This window comes from Galeopterus variegatus, unplaced genomic scaffold (genome assembly GCF_000696425.1).
Source record: "Galeopterus variegatus unplaced genomic scaffold, G_variegatus-3.0.2 Scaffold6246, whole genome shotgun sequence".
Lineage (NCBI taxonomy): Eukaryota > Metazoa > Chordata > Mammalia > Dermoptera > Cynocephalidae > Galeopterus > Galeopterus variegatus.
In genome coordinates, this window is record NW_007732357.1 from 7,832 (window position 1) to 24,523 (window position 16,692).

The following is a 16,692-nucleotide window of genomic DNA, read 5'->3' on the forward strand; positions in this document are numbered from 1 at the left end:
GCTGCCACAAGGCAAACAGGACTACACTTGGCTGCCGCTCAATTTTCTTGCTATCGGCCCCTGCTGCAAGCAAGTCAAGCCACATCTGCTTGGGGCCCGTCTTGCTTGGTCCCCTCAGGATAAGATCCTGATCATTTCTTAGGGGTTGGGTCTTAGCCACCTTCCGGACCCCTTTTGCTTGTCTCTTCTCCTCTACTTCACCCAGGCTGGCTGTCATGGTCGTTACTTGGTGTATAGGATGACCAATGTATGGGGCCAGTATGGCCATCAGTGACCCAAAAGATGTTGACGGGGCATTTTGCAGCACTATGTCTCTCATGCTGCCTGTAAAATTTTCATCGTCCGGGCCACGGGTGTTCACGTTAAACATGGACTGCCGCATCCCCAGCTCCCGAATTATTTGAACCAAATCAGTATATGTTTGCCATTTACTCACAGTCTCGGGCAGTTCTCCAGCATTTGCCCACACGGTTCAGGCAGCTGCACTCACCCATTCCATTAAGGAGTGATTACCTGGCCCTTGTGTGTACCTGCGGCTATTCCATAGTCGCTGCCTCAGGGACGGGTGCATGGTGATGGAGGCCAATTTTTCCATCTCCTCACCGGAGCATACCACACCATCCACCCTAGGTCCCATAACCACAGCAGCCAAGCGGCTAGGGGTCCCCCCTGTTTCTGCCAGAACTGTCTCCCTAAATCAACTAATTCGACCCGGGTATACGGGACATAGGTAGTGAATTTGGTCACCTGTGGCTCACCCTCCAGTTGTCCACCTGGTCCTACAGGCTGCTCGTGTTTCAGTTTCTGGTGCACAACAGGTCGTGCCTGGAGACGCAGTCTCCTCCAACTCACCACTGGGTTTGTCGTTCTTCTGGGGGTGAGAGGCAGGGGCGCCCAGTCGCAGCCCGTCATCCTCCAGACAGATTATCCGTGCTTCCAACAGCTCTGCTTTCTTCTTTAAATCTCGATCAGTTTGTATCAGAGTGAGCAGTAGCCAGGCTCCGGTCAGCAGAAAAGTGGCCACCAGGTACCACATGCTCAAGGAGAGCCAATTTCCTCCCCTCCCAAGGGGCTCTCCGAGGCCACACTGCTTCATGGAGTGCCTGGTCTATGCTGACCTGTAGTATAGTAAGCAGCAACCTGATCCCGGTCAACAGGAAAGTGGCCAGAGGGCACAACAGTCAGGAGTGGCCACATTTCCTCCCTCTCCAAGGGGCTTTTGGCTCCTGTACCTGCTCAGATATCCTGCTGACTACACCAATTGTAGAGCTAGGGCTTACAGACCCCTCGAGTCTGTTGCACAGATTGGGTCACAGACCCTCCGCACACAGATCTGTGAGCTAGGTAATAGAAAAAAAAAAGGTTCTGGGAGCCATAGGCATAGAAAAACGAACGGGTTTTGTTCAGATCTAGGAGCAACCGTCCTAGTGGCTTCTCTGAGAGTTCTGAGAAGCACTGTGGCTCAGAGCTGTTAGTCTTTTATACTTAAGTCCACAACCCTGGACACCTGGGTGCCCATACGCAATTTACATTAAGTAGTAACAAGGAACACGTGAGGATATTTACAGCAAATGCTCAGCCAGATTCTGAACATCTGAGGGGCCCTGAGCATTTTCCTATTTTTCCCAATAATCCTCCTTTGCTTCTTCCTAGCTGGCGGTGGTGGCTGCCAATCCGTGGCCTACGGCTGCACCACTGCAGTCTCTACCTCTGTCATCACATGGTGTTCTCCCTGTGTGGCTCTGTCTTTACATGGTGTTTTCTTCTTCTCATAGGACAGCAGTCATATAGGATTAGGGCTCACTGTAATGACCTCATTTTAACTTGAAGGTACCTGCAACGATCCTACTTCCAAATAAAGACAATTTCATAGGTACCGGGGCTAAGAACCTCAACATATCTTTTGGAAGGATGCAAGTCATAACATACATAACGTACATACATAACATCTGTGTAATCGGTTTGCCAAAAGTTTTTACTTTCGTTTGGGTTCAAAGGATTCGTTGGTAAAACAAACCACTTGTCACACTAATAAGCCAGCTTATGATATTTATGAACATACAGCAATAAGCAAGTAAGCAAAGAAAGCGAGCTTATGCAGGCATAAAAAAGAAGAAGAGGAAGAAGAAGGAAGAAGGAAGAAGGAGGAGAAGGAGAAGAAGAAGAAGAGAGAGAAAAGAATTAATAAAAAGAAGAAGAGGAAGAAGGAAGAAGGAAGAAGGAGGAGAAGGAGAAGAAGAAGAAGAGAGAGAAAAGAATTAAACAGTGTTTACATCACCAAATTGGGGAAACACCTACATCCAGATCCAAGCAGTGCTGAAAGTCCCCTGAACAACGATCTGGAGTCTCAGCTGGGATCGTCCCGGGCAGTGCGTCCACTCCACGGGTGAGACTTCAGAGAGCGGTCTGGGGAAATCCTGCTTTTATCACCGAGCCGCAGACTGATAAAATTAGTCTGCGTGCAAACATGCGGCTGTGGTTATTTTATTAATGCTTGGATCTCTTCTCACAAGTCTTCGGGAGGTCCTTCGGCCCTGGGAACTGGCCAGGTCACCAAGGTCCAAGAAGCTCCAGGACTTAACTTTCCTTCTTATGTGATGGTTACCAAGCACCTATCCTGTAGGCCTGCACACAGTTTCTGAGAGTCTGGCACACAGCCTACGCAGGGTCGGTCATTCTTTGGTCAGAGGCCTGGCAATGCCTCTGAAGCCTGAACAAGACTATAAACCTTAATGTTCCCAATAGTAATGTTCGTGTCAAAAATGCATACCTGACTGTAATTATGAGGAAACATAGGACAGAGCAAAACTTGAGGGACATTCTACAAAATAACTGGCCCGTGGTCTTCAAAATTGCCCACGTAATGACATGCAAAGAAAGACCTGGGAACTGTTTCAGATAAAAGTAGGTTAAAGAGACATGGCAACTGAATGCAACACGTGATTTTGAATTTTCCTTTGCTATCAAGGACATTCTTGGGACAACTGGTGAAAACGGAATAATGTCTACAGAGTAGATAATAACATTGTATCGATGTCAATTTCTTGATTTTGATCATGGTACTGGAGGGATGTAAGAGAATCCCTTGTTTTTAGGAAATGCACACTGATAAAAGAAACTCTTCCTGAAACAACCAACAATGAAGAAGGATGTCGCAGTACGCGTTCTCCCCTCTCTGAGGAGACACAACCCCAGGGAGGCCTTCTCTGACCCTATAATGTCTAGTCTTCTCTCCTGCCTAGTCTTGCTCCACAGCACCGACCATCCACGAACTCGCAGAGTTCGATGACTCTGTTCACACTGGGGGAGGAGGCACGACTGGCCCAACCTTTAACCCCCACTGACGTCGAGAACAAAACATCTTGTACAGAAAAGGAAAAGACAAAGTCCCCGCGGCCAGAAGGAGGCAACCGAATCCCCTAGGACGGAAATGTGGCATTTCTACTCACTTGATTTTCAGAGACCCTTCAACACCCCCCCCCACCCCCACCACCAGCTAGCCGGTGTAGGTATGGAACCCTGGACCTTGGTGTTATCGGCACCATGCTGTTACCAAGTGAGCTAACCGGCCGGTTCCCTTGCATGTTTTCTTATTTCCACCTTTTTCTTAAACAAAGGGTAGTTAGTGACGAAGGAAAATGGCATCTAAAATAAGGTTGGGAGGCTATGTTAGCTTGAGCTTCAGGCACGTATCATCCGAGGGCATCCTGAACTCTCGGACTCTTACAATCAATCACATCCAAAGACACCCTGAACTTTTAAACTTTTCTAATCAATCACAAGGGTCACAATCTCCCGGAAGAATAATGACCGGTATCTGCCAACCGTCTGTCCGCGGACCATCTGTTGACTGGTATTGCACATACCTCCTGCCAAAATGAAGAATTTCTGGGTGACGATCTTCTACTGCCGAGACGACTTGAAGATGCTGGCGCTCCCCCGCCCCCCGCCCCCGCGGCTGGCCCGGACGAGGACCCAAACCCCGGGAGCCCGGTGTTACAAGGCTGTGCTCTATCGGAGCGAACTAACCGGCCAGCCCTTACGCGAAGGATTTTGTAACCACCTCCCCTTCGGATTGGCCCCTTTTCCTTCCTAAGCCCAAGTTCTTTGTTTTTCGGGAGTACTTCTCGAGGGAGCTTTGGAAGTGCCTCCCGGGCCGCAGGCCCTACACTCTGAGCCAGACTCTTCGTGGTTTAGGCTGCGCCTCACTCGCCCTCTAGGCTCACAGCGGCATACTACACGTACTCTTCTTCGTCTGATTGTTTCCCCTCTGCAGCACAGTCAGTGCGTCACCCCTAGAGAAACCTAGAGGTCTAGCGACCCTGCCCGAGGCGCAGAAAATGGAAGCAAGCTGGGACCCCCAAGCCCGGGTTGACTAGCCGGAGCCAGTGACCTCCCAATGCGGAAAAGGTCAGAAAAAGCGAGAAAATCAAAGTACTCCCTCTAAGCTCAAACTCCAAACTAATGCTCGTTTTAACTAGAAAAGTCAGAGTAGAGCTCTCCTACGTCCTCTCTAGGTTTGTCTCCCGGATCCGAAAGACACAGGAGCGGCGGGGACGTCACCGCGAGGGCGGGGCGTATGCAGATGAGCCCGGCGGCGCGCGGAGGCTGCCGGTCCCGCTGAGCCTGGGCCTCCGCGTCCCGCGTGTGCAAGTCCGGACCGTGCGGAGACTGCTCTCCGGAGAGTCGAGGGGACACGAGGGGGCCTGACGGCGTGGGTGCGCGGAGGGCGCGTAGGGGAAGTGACCGTGTGTTAAGAGCGAGGCGCGCCCGGGGGTGCGGGTCGAGGCGGGGGCGGCAACTCATACTTACCTGGCAGGGGAGATACCATGATCACGAAGGTGGTTTTCCCAGGGAGAGGCTTATCCATTGCACTCCGGATGTGCTGACCCCTGCGATTTCCCCAAATGTGGGAAACTCGACTGCATAATTTGTGGTAGTGGGGGACTGCGTTCGCGCTCTCCCCTGGTCACCTGTGGTTCGCAAAGAATAGATGAGTTGGTGTTGGTCTGTGGCAAACGGCAGTAACTCTGACTGCAGCTTCGCTGCTATGGTTCGTTCTTTCGTGTTTTTGCCTTTTCGCTTTTTCCTTTCTTTCTCTCTTTTTCGGGGGTCTTCTCCAGATCCTACCCAACGCCAGGCGACGGAGAGGCAACGTTTGTTATGGCTAACTTGTGCATTGTCTGTAGGTCCCAGGGGCTTGAGGAAGTCTCTTTTCGCTTTTTCTTTTCTTTCTCTCTTTTTCGGGGGTCTTCTCCAGATCCTACCCAACGCCAGGCAACGTTTGTTATGGCTAACTTGTGCATTGTCTGTAGGTCCCAGGGGCTTGAGGAAGTCGCCAGCATCATCATGTATGTACCCGCTACTTCAGGACGTTTGAAGGCGCCCCTAGTTAGCTGTCTAATTTGGGAGAGAATTACAGAAAGGCAAGAGTGTGTTTGTCACGGAGACACAACACAGCCCGCTGGAATCACCACCACTAGGCAGCTGTTAGAGTATTGAGGCGACAAGGGATCTGGGTACATCGGTTGTCCTTTCTTCCCAACCAGCGCTTTATGGATGTGTGGGCTGGCGCTACCACCAGCAATCGCAGCTATAGCCACGAATAGCAAGTTGCAAGTGACAGGGCTAAGTGACACACTTCGCCTTCACGTCTGTTGATGCATTTCCTTCCAGTTCAAGTACCTCCGCGGTAACGTACTCCAGGATGGCTGCAGCTGTGCACAGCGGCAGTGGCGCCCACGCGTCCCTGACTGGTCCCACCGGGCACTGCCAGCTGGCTCTCTGCAAGCCGGAGTCTTTCCCTCACTTACCGCCAGCCTCTCGGATTCCGTCAAAGCTCAGATAAGCAAGCGGAGGCAGGGCTAACGAGACACACAGCTAGATCCCACCGCCCACACCGTCGCACCGCGATTCAGAGTGCCTAGGACTTGGTTTTCTTACTCCTTCGCGCTGGAGGAATCCGGAACTTCTGTCCGAGGGAGGTTTTGAGACTCTTCTATGTCAGCATCGAGTCCTGGAAAGGCTTGGAACAAGGAAGGTCAGAAAGGGCCGATTGGCCCATGCTGGGGTCCAGGCTGGGAATGAAAAGGGTCACGTGAAGATAGGTCAGAGCACCAGGCGGGTTTGTGTTTAGAGTTGGGCAGAGACGCGAGAAAAGGAGCGGCGGAGGACGGGGAGAGTTGAATGGGGTGGTCGAAAAAAAGGGCCATGTTCGGAGCCCGAGAGTCGGGCCACGGGGAGGGCTCCGTGCCGGGTGCAGAGCAGGCAGGAGTTGGGGGCCAGAGACACAAGCTGGCCAGACGGCGGGGGTGGGTAATGAGAGAGGAGTCTGAGCCCCCAGGCATGGGTGCGCGTTTACTTTTCACACCTGGCACGGGATTCTTATCTAAACAGTGAAGAGGAGGTGGCCCAGGCGCCTGGGGAAAACATCCCAGGATCCGGAAGCGCAGGCAGAATAAGCGTGGTATGGGCAACGATTCTGGCACAGGCAGGTATCTGGCTCTGAGGCTTGGAAGGACCTGTCGAGACTGAGCCTCTCCCATCTCCCAGGAGGAGGTCCAGTCCGTAGAGGCTGCTGATCCTGCCCGGGGCTGGGTGCAGTGGGAATCCCCACTTTTCCAACAGTAAGTAGGCAGGTCCTGGGCTCCTCGGCAGCAGAGTCTTTGCGAAGGACTGGAACTGAATCGTCCATCATCCCACTCCCAAATAGTGCTCGGACAGGGAAGGCCCACCTACGGGCCCTTAAGAACAAGGGACTTGAGTCTTCTCTCGTGGACTCGGGAGACCAGGCAAGACCCCAGCCATCTAGAAAGCCCTTTCGGGAGTGCTGGAAGGAGAGAAACTCCTGACTGCCTTTGAACATGTCCCCAGGAAGAAACAAGAGACTCTCTGTCATGTTTGGGGCCACCATCCTGACATGGGACTTTCCTCCAGTCATACTGTTTCACCATCTTAAGTCCCTATATCCCAGCCTCCCCTGAGCTCACTGCCACTGGGATAGAGGTACCGTGTGGTGGCACCTGATTCAGTAACCAACCACCCCATCGCTCGTGCTCAGTCACAGGTCAGCTTGACTCTCGGGTCCAGACTCATCTTTGCAGTGTCTGCAGGGCATCTGGCGGCCACTCCTTTCTTGCCAACCGACCCTGATTTCTGTCCAGAGCATCAACGTGCCCAGCTGAAACAGCTCAATTTCCTGGCCGCAAGACACAGTTCTGACCGATTAGACACAAGTCCCCAGGGAGATGAAAAGGCCAAGCCTCTTTTCAAAGAGGGTCTCCCCCTCCCCTCCACCTTTTTCTACCTGGAAGTCAGACTGAGGCCTGGAGGTGTAGCAGCCGACTCGGCACCTGGAGGGAAGGGTCGCGCCAGGGAGAGCTTACACGTGGTAGAGCGGCGAGGACCAGCCGCCTGGTGAAGAATCTCATCGACAGCTGCACCAGCCCCAAGCTGCTACTCCCGACCTTCTGGGCAGGGGAGAGAAATAACTCCTGCTTGTCTAAGCTGCTCATTGTTTCAGATACCTGCAGCCAAGGTTGTATCCTACCTAAATATAGAGAGTTCTCCCCCAGTTTATCTGTCGCGTGCCATTTCAACGGAAAGAGAGGGTGGGTGTGGGTGGAGGTGGACGTGTTCTGATCACAAGGTGATGTTAAGAGTCAGGGAGGATTTCGCGCCCTTGTTTTAAATCCTGGAATCACTCCCCGTTGTGAAAAACTCCCACAGCAGTTTTTCCTCTTAACCAACTACTCATGTCTCCCTCTCATCTTACTCATTCTCTTTTCTGCATCGTGCCCCACTTTCCAAAAGATCGGTTTGAGCTCCACCTCTATAGTTTCACTACAAGACATCAAGAACATTGTATAAGCTGTTCCAGACTAGGTACCGACATCTCACCCAGCCTTTGAGCCTCACTGGCCTGTCACAGGCCGACCCCACTTTCTTTTGCAACTTCGACTCCGGCCATCTTTCACCCTTATGCATAAGCCCCTCCCCCTGACCGCCCCAGGCTCCGCCCCACAGTCGCCTCCCCAGGCCATTCCCACTGCCTGGGTCCCTTGGGGCAGAAAGCATCACCTGAGGGAAGCCTGAGACCTCCCACAAGGTATAGTCTGCTTCTGGCCTCCCAGAGGATTGTCTTGGAATACCGTACTAAACCTCTAGGGCAGTTGTCCATGCGCAGCTTTTTCTCTGTCGCTAGGTGTCTTTCTGTGTCACTTTTGTGTCCCCCGGGCACCAGATGGTCAAAAAATGTCGAATGAATGCCTCCACGCAACAGCAGTGAATCCAGGGCTGACCGTTATCATCAGGGACTATCAGTGAGCTGTGGAATAAATGTTTCGATTGTTCCGGAGGCCCAAAGAAATCTTTCCTTAGTATGCCCCCGAGGGAGCAATATACATCCTTTACCTTATTTCTACCTCCCGTTAGTGAAAGGCCTTGCGTGGTGTGACTGTCAACCCAACGCGTCCTCGTGAAGGACCTTTCCCCCCCTCTAATTTGTACAGTGGCCCCCCCTTATCCGTGGGGGATACCTTCCAAGACTCCCAGTGGATGCCTGAAACCGCGGATAGTACCGAACCCTGCATTCGTTCCCATATACGTACACAGCTGTGAGAACGTTTATTCTATACATCAGGCACAGCACTCTTGCGCTTTGGGGTCGTTATGAAGTCGAGTAAGGATTACTTGAAATTTCTTGGCAGGGGATCTGATAACCCAGGATCCATAGCTTGGAGGAGCTGGACAAATGGACGATTCACGTCCAGGGTGGGGTGTGGCTGGATGTGGCTCATCGTGCTACTCAGTACAGTGTGCAATTTAAAATTGATGGATTGTTTATTTCTGGAATTTCCCACTTACTATTTTCAGAGTGAAACCGCCGGAAGCGTGACCGCGGAAAAGGGGCTACTGTCCTGCTGTTTCCAGTCCGCCCCCAACCCCACTATGAGCACTCTAAAAACGTAGACCAGGGCCTAAGGGACGCACTTTCCACTCCACCTTCTTCTGAAAAGACCACCGTGCTAAAAACGCAACAGCCGACGGATAAGCAGGCGTGGTGTATCGTTTCTGGCCCTGTACTTGCTCGCTCTCAGCATTTACACAGTGCTGTCACATTTCCAAAAGGCGGTACCAACATTTATTAATCCTCACAACACCCCTGTGAGGTAGGTCGATATGTCCTTTATAGTAGAGAACGAGGCAGAAGTCAAGCGAACCTGCCCAAACCTGATTGAGGTCACAAGGGCAGCCCGCGAAGGGGCTGGACTTGAATGTGGCAGCTAGGGTCCCGCGTTCACCCACTGGTGGACGTCGCATGGGAACCGTCTGGATCCGCCCACGTGGAACACCGAGGCCCAGGCTCAGCAAGACTAGCAGCCTCCACACGCCACCGTGCTCATCTACTTACGCCATATCCTTGGGGTGACTTCTCCGCCACTCCTGTCTCTCCACCTGCCACACACCAGACTCGCAGGTTTCCTGGGGTGGGATGGGTTCAGGTGGGCTGGCAGCGACACCTGTGGCACCTGAAGGAGAGACCCAAGAAAACAGACATTGCAGCCCTGTTCTCCAGCTTTGAGAGACAACCCCCACCCCCCTCGGGTTTGGTCTCACTTTACTTTCATCAAAAAGTTTTCAGCCCATTTTGTCTTCACCCTTTTGACATGACTCATCGTCCCAGGACATGATTATTGTAAATGGTTCCCCTCTTCCCCTCATTTAAACATGATGTCCCGAGATTTCTCCGACAAACTTAACAGGAAATCATTTTCCCTGGCATCTTCCTGGATAGACCTGCCATAAGTGGCTTCAACATACACAGCAACTAAACCTAGTAGAACCTAAAAGAAAAAAAAATCAAGATTCTAACCTCGAAGAAAACCAGGAGAAAGTACGAACTTCATATACTATGGAAGTCATGCAGTGGTTAAGTTTGAAGGTACTGAGGCAGGACTAGAATAGGGACACGCCCCAGGGAGGCTGCTCCTAAATATTCAGACTGGATTGGCCAGCGCAGGTGCACTAGGCAGAGCAGGAGGGGCAGAAGACAAGGCCATTAGGAGTTTCCACGTGGGACAGCGAAGGAGGAGAGGTTGTGGGCTCATGTATCTCTCCGTGGCCGAGGATGCCTGTGCACACTGCTGCGTACCTTCGCTTGGTAATCGTATCGTGGGAGCCCCAAATCTGACAGGGCACTTGTGTACTGTTTGCCTATTCCAAAAAACTCAATAGGTAGAGACGTCGGTTTGGTGGCCCGCCGGCTGGATATCCATGCCACCACAGGGTACATACAACAGTTATATAGTGAATACATCAGAGTAGAGGTGTAAATCATTTGCATGCTATGCAGAGACCCTCACTCAACCCAGAGTGTGCAGGAGATATGGCTGAGTAGATAAGTTAACCAACTTGCTACTCTCCTGGTGCCAGAGTACTTTAATTTACCTAGGCCACTACTTCCTCCAGTCTTCCGTCTGTCTTAAAGGGGACGTGCCTTTCCTCCGGTAACTACCTCAGCCAGGGGTAGTTTCCCAGGGTGGAGGGGAAACTCTGGTATGCATGGAGAGGAGAAATAAGTTTATGTCCAGCATTTACCCTATAGTAATAAAGTGCCATTATGTTTTGTTTCTGTCTATCTCTTCCTTTCCTTTTGCTGGTCCCATAAAAGATTCTTCTTTCTTGCACCGGGAACCTGTATTTGCCGCCCTGTAACAAAATTGGCTTGCCAGCCAGGAAATAAGGGAATTCTGGGTTGGGCACCAGAAGAGCCCAAACTCTGGCAAAAAAATGCTTTATTCTTTTAGTCTTTCCCTCTTTTCTTTTTTTTTCTCTTTAATGACTGCCGGGAAGCATGTTTAGGATTTGGCACTCTCACCACCACTGAGGTCGCCTTGGGTCACACATGCCCCCAGGCATTTGGTGGGCTCCTCCCCAGCCCATTGCTCGCCTCTGGCTCCATCTGCAGCTGGGGCACTCTTCTTTCTTTCTTTCTTTCCTTTTTTTTTTTTTTTTTTAAGATGACTGGTTAGGGGATCTTAACCCTTGACTTGGTGACGCTCACCCGCGGAGCTAACCAGTCATCCTTATATGGGATCTGAACCCATGGCCTTAGTGTTATCAGCACCACATTCTCCCGAGTGAGCCACGGGCTGGCCCATGGGGCACTCTTCTTTATGAGCCAAATGAATGGGCCATTTGCCCACGGTGGTTACTTTGCAACTGTTTGGTCTTCTTTGAATGTATTTTTATTTTGGGCCCTGATTTCTCTCTGGAATTTTGCTTCTCCCCAAAGAAACTATTCAGACAATTGAAACCCTTTTTCCTTGAACCTCTATGTGCTTCTCTAATTAACCTTTTGCCAAAAGACTCAGATCTCCTGAGAAACGCTGCCATGGCGTCCTTTTTGGATATGTTGCTTTCCTCTTGAAGCCCCAAGAGTTGAATGGCTTGGGCTCTATTTGTTCATTGGCTCAGCCCTTAGCTCAGTAACATAGTTAAGGAGATCCTATGGTGGAATTCTATAATTTTATTTGATTTTGGCGTCTATTTCTTAAAAAAAAACACTTTCCTTTTTTTTTTTTAAAGATGACCAGTAATGGTATCTTAACCCTTGACTTGGTGTTGTCAGCACCACGCTCTCCCAAGTGAGTGAACCGGCCATCCCTATATAGGATCCGAACCCGTGGCCTTGGTGTTATCAGCACCGCACTCTCCCGAGTGAGCCACGGGCCAGGGCCCCCCCCCCAAATAAAACCCTTTATATGTCTCCTCTGACACACTTGAACTCCATGAAAAGCCTTACTGTGCTTTGCAATGTTGCTTCATTTACAGAGACATAATTTAAATCCAACTATCCTTTTTAAACTAGTGAGTTTTATGTTTTATCTGCCTCAATAAACATTTTATGGGCGGGCCCGTGGCTCACTCGGGAAAGTGTGGTGCTGATAACACCAAGGCCACAGGTTCGGATCCCATATAGGGATGGCCGGTTGGCTTACTGGCTGAGCATGGTGCTGACAACACCAAATCAAGGGTTAAGATCCCCTTACCGGTCATCTTTAAATAAATAAATAAACATTTTACACAAAACCTATAATATCTTTATTTCTCTGTTTTTTTTTTTATGTCTGCATATGTATATAGGTATAAGAAAATAATCCAAATGATTCATTTTCAGAAATGACTTACTCGAGGGTGTTTTATTGAGATGGTAATTAGTTGCTACCTCCTTTGTTTTCTTCATTCCCTGGTGTTTCTACCTTCACAGGGCTTTGGCAGGCCTTTTTTGCGGGCTTGTCCTGAGCCCCCAGACAAAGGAATTCCTTGCAAGGGGGTAATAAATTTTAGGTGTTGTTCATCGTTTGGGAAGATTGTGCACCCCGTGGTACTCAACCAATGAGGAATGGGGAGAAGGCCTTGCGCACTAGGGAATAAATTGCTCAATGTAACCATTTTGTGTGTACCTGCCCTTCAGACACCTGAAACTAGCAAGGCCATAATTAAAGTCTCACTTCACTGTACCTTGTGTCTTTGTGTCCGTCCTTTGGCATTGGATGGGTGATGTCATTTCTCACATATGTAAACTGTATGTTATATCTACATGTTTGTGTCTATACACATGTTTGTGTATTGTCTACATGGTACCAAATTGGCTTATAAATAATGCATGCTGACCAACTGGGTAAACATAAATGCTTTCAAGTTCAATTGAGGCAAGAATAGTATAGGGACACACCCCGGGGAAGCTAATCACAAATATTCAGGCTGGATCAGCACTGCCACCTCTTTGTCTGGCAGTTAATCACACAACCAATCAGCATGCTACACCGTCACACCTGTGCACAAGGAGGAACAAAAGTGCAGATGACCAGTATTATGACCTTTTGCCTGTAATGGACAGGACAAGGTTAAGGTAAGTAACTCCTGTCCATGACTGGAAATTCCATAACAACCGCCATTATGATCTTTCAGCTGTAATGGACAGGACAAAGTTAAGGAAAGTAATTTCTGTGCATGACTGGAAGCTGATACTACCTCATGAGGCCTTAATTATCTTAGATCCTCCTCCACAGAGGAATATTCTTCCCCTTAGGATAGAGAAACACCCCCATCCCAGAACAATGTGTAAACCCTCCTCTTGGGATGTATGGGGTGGTTCTTATTTTCTTTCCAAGGCTTCCTGTGCACCCACGTTGTCACGTATTCTCTCTACACAATGAAGTCATATTATTTGTATGTTCACCAGTCTATCTCTTTTCCTTTTTCTCTCACTGAGTGTGCTCACTGGACTGTGGACTTTGATTGGCTTCAAGCGAGCTTCTCCTTACTTAGTTTGATCAAGGACCTAGACCCGCCATCCGTTTCCAATGTGACTTTAGTTTTGGGCTCCACATGGCTGTCCTGGATGCCATGTGGCTCTGGATGCCACGTGGGTACTTGGGACCCAAGATGGCTGAGGAAAAGTGACCTACATCCAATATCTCAAAAGCCTTAGTTAATATTGGTTGATAAGGGTGTAGCTTGGTATAAGTAAATTAGACAAATATAAATGGGTTAAATACTTATAAATAAAATTGTCATAGTTTCAAAAGTTCTTTTCAATTATTTGAAATCTTAAAGTCATGTTATATTAAATTAAGTAATAGGTAACCATAAATGTCTGAGGCATTTCAGTACAGAAACATTGTTTTTATGTGGTATATTAAAAAGGCTATTCAGATCCCAATACTGGCCATCCACAAAAACAAAAAACAAAACCAAAAAAGGCTAAATATATTTGAATCTTAAAATAAGGCTAAATATATTGGATTAAAAAAAGATTTTTTAAACATGTCTCTTCAGAAATTAGAAATGGTTTTTATCTATAAATATTAATATTAAATAGTTAAAAATTGCTTGCTTTCTGGGTTTTTCACTGGAAATTAAAATTACTAGGAGTTAATTATAGTTAACATACCTAATTCATACTGCTGAATATAAGAAGATTTTATATACAAAATGTTTAAAAAAAGTAGGATGTGAGAAAAGTAAAATGTGTTTTTGCTAAAGGTTGTAGAAGACATGAAGATGTAATATGATTTTTGTTAAAAGAAAAATTTGTCTGGTTTAAACGTATTTAAAGAATTCATAAGATCTTGTAAAAAGTTTATAATAATCTTATGTGGTCAAAACTAAGAGATTAGATAGATTTGTTTATAAATATTTATTAAAATTAGCTGTAATATTAACAGTACACTGGTACAAAAAGTAAAATTTTGTTTCCTTCTTTTAAATAAGATTTTCACGTAATATTAACAACAGGCAATAAAAGATTGTGTTCATCTTCTGAGTAAACTACAAAAAAGTAAATGATAAATAGATGTTTTTCATAAAATTCATGGAGACCCAGGATTGCTGCCTCACCTCATTACTTTAACTTTTGTTAGAGACATTTGGAACTACTTACTGTTCCTAGTTTTTGGCTGGGAAACCATACATATCTTTTTGGTAGAAATGGCCAGGGCTCGGGCGCGGCCTTGCGCAGCTGCAGTAGCAGGTGCGTCGGGTGTCGGTGATCTACTTCGCGTCTTAACGAGCTTTACGGATGCTGTCTCCATGCTGTTTATCTCTTGAGTGAGTGCCATGAGTTGGGTTGCAGGAGTCTTGGGGACCAGCCAGAGAGTGGACGCTGCGGTAGCCATCTATCTTTTGCCCGAGGATGGCCCTGTGTCTCCACGAGGCTGCATGTGTACCGCTCAGGGGCGGCTGGCCCTTCGCACACACGGGCGAAGTGTGTGGCCCGAAGTACCTCGACCCTGGGCTCCGCGGACCCGGGAGAAGGGGGAACCACTTGGGGCAGGGGAGGGAGGGCCGTCCCAGCTGTAGTCTCCTGTTTGGTGGAGCAGCCCCTTTTCCTTCCCTCACTCCCTCTTAACCCCTCGACTGTACCCTCCTTCCTCCTTCTTCCCCTGGTTTGCCTCATGGATGCTGGGCTGCTGGCCAGTCACATCTGTCGGTCTCTGTGGTGTCTGCAGCACCTCCTTCGCACTGGGGCCCAGGAGTTCTGTGTGCGCTCCCTGTCACTACAGACCAAGTCCTCATCTCGGAATGGCTGTGCAGTTTTTCTTCACTCTGTTAGGTTTCCAAGATGGTGACTGTCAAGGGTGACCTTACTAAGAATTTCACTTCGGAGGAGGCCATTCATCACAATAGGATCTCTATTATAGGAACTGGATCAGTTGGGATGGCCTGTGCCATCAGCATCTCATTAAAAGTTATGTGCTCTGTGCCGTAGGGTTATACAAGTTTTCCTCGGTTGGAGGCAAGCCCACCGCATATGGCTGTGCAAGTTGTATCCAGCTCAAGGGATGGGTGGGGGTCCTATTTAGCCCTTGCTTGGTTATCTCAGAGGAACAGGTGTCCTTCTCTAATTGTTCCACCCGAAGGGGCTCCTTTTTCTAAATGTTTCGATGATATATGTGTTAGAAGCGTCTCTGTGAAAGTATATTGACATTTCACTTTGACACGTGATGATAATATGAGGTCTCTTTTTCTTGATTAGGAAACTCAGCTCACTAATAAAAAACTAGAGGAAGAGGTGGCAGAAAAAAGAGTGCACATGTCAGTGGTGGTATGTGTCCTACTAGTACCAGATACAATAATCTTTTTCCTTTAACTATCTCTCTCCCATTTCCCACTCTCTTATCTTTATTTCTTTTCCTTTCTTATTCATGTTAGGTTAGTTTTAATTTTAGCTGACCTCAGTACTGATGAAGCTGATAAAGTTAGCTTCCAGTTTAATGGCTAGAGACAGGGGACTAAAAAAGATTCTGACCCCTTCATAAGAATATTACCCTGACCATAAAGTTTTAGTGAATCATAAGAAACTTTGAACTATACTTTGCTTTTATTAATGAAATATCTATAAAATTTTTCTAAGCCACCTTTCCTGTAACCTTTAATCCTGGCAGTATTCTTTAGATTTCAAGAATTGGCCCTGGATTTTATATCTAAATCACGTAAGTGTCTTTGTGGCACTAAGAATAGCAGCTGCTCACCTTGGGCCCCGCCCAGGGACCCAGGGCATGGAGAAGGGGACCGGACCACCCTCCCACAACCACACACACTGAGCCAGCGCCTTGGGGCCCACCCAGGGAGTCAGGGTATGGAGTCGGAGACCAGACCACCCTCCCACAACCAGGCACACCAAGCCAGTGCCTCAGGGCCCACCCACGGTCCCAGGGCATGGAGAAGGGGACTGGACCACCCTCCAATAACCAGGCACACCATGCCAGCACCTTGGGGCCTGCCCGGAGACCCGAGGCAAGGAGAAGGGGAATGGACCTCTCTCCCACAACCAGGCACACTGCACCTGTACCTTGGGGCCTCCCCAGGGACCCGGGACATGGAGAAGGGGACTGGACCCCTCTCCCACAACCAGGCACATGGCGCCAGTGCCTTGGGCTCTGCCCAGGGACCAGAGGCATGGAGAAGGGGACCAAACACACCCCACACCAAGGCATACCGCCAGTGCCAAGGAGCATGCCAAAAACAGTCGCTGCACATGGGTGGTCCACCACAATAACCATGGCTGCTGCAAAAGTGGCTAGACACCACAGTTACCACGCAGATGGTCCGCCAACCACTGGAGTGCATTCACACAAGAAGAGTCACCAGCAGAGACAAAGAAGAGGATGTCTCTCTCCACAA

General features: G+C 48.9%; 2 pseudogenes; one reads left to right on the forward strand and one right to left on the reverse strand.

Moving 5' to 3' along the window:
• Positions 1–14,600, reverse strand: part of LOC103606050 — a 16,939-nt pseudogene extending 2,339 nt beyond the window's left edge.
• A 25-nt stretch (positions 14,601–14,625) lies between these two features.
• LOC103606048 overlaps positions 14,626–16,692 on the forward strand; it is a 17,968-nt pseudogene continuing 15,901 nt past the window's right edge.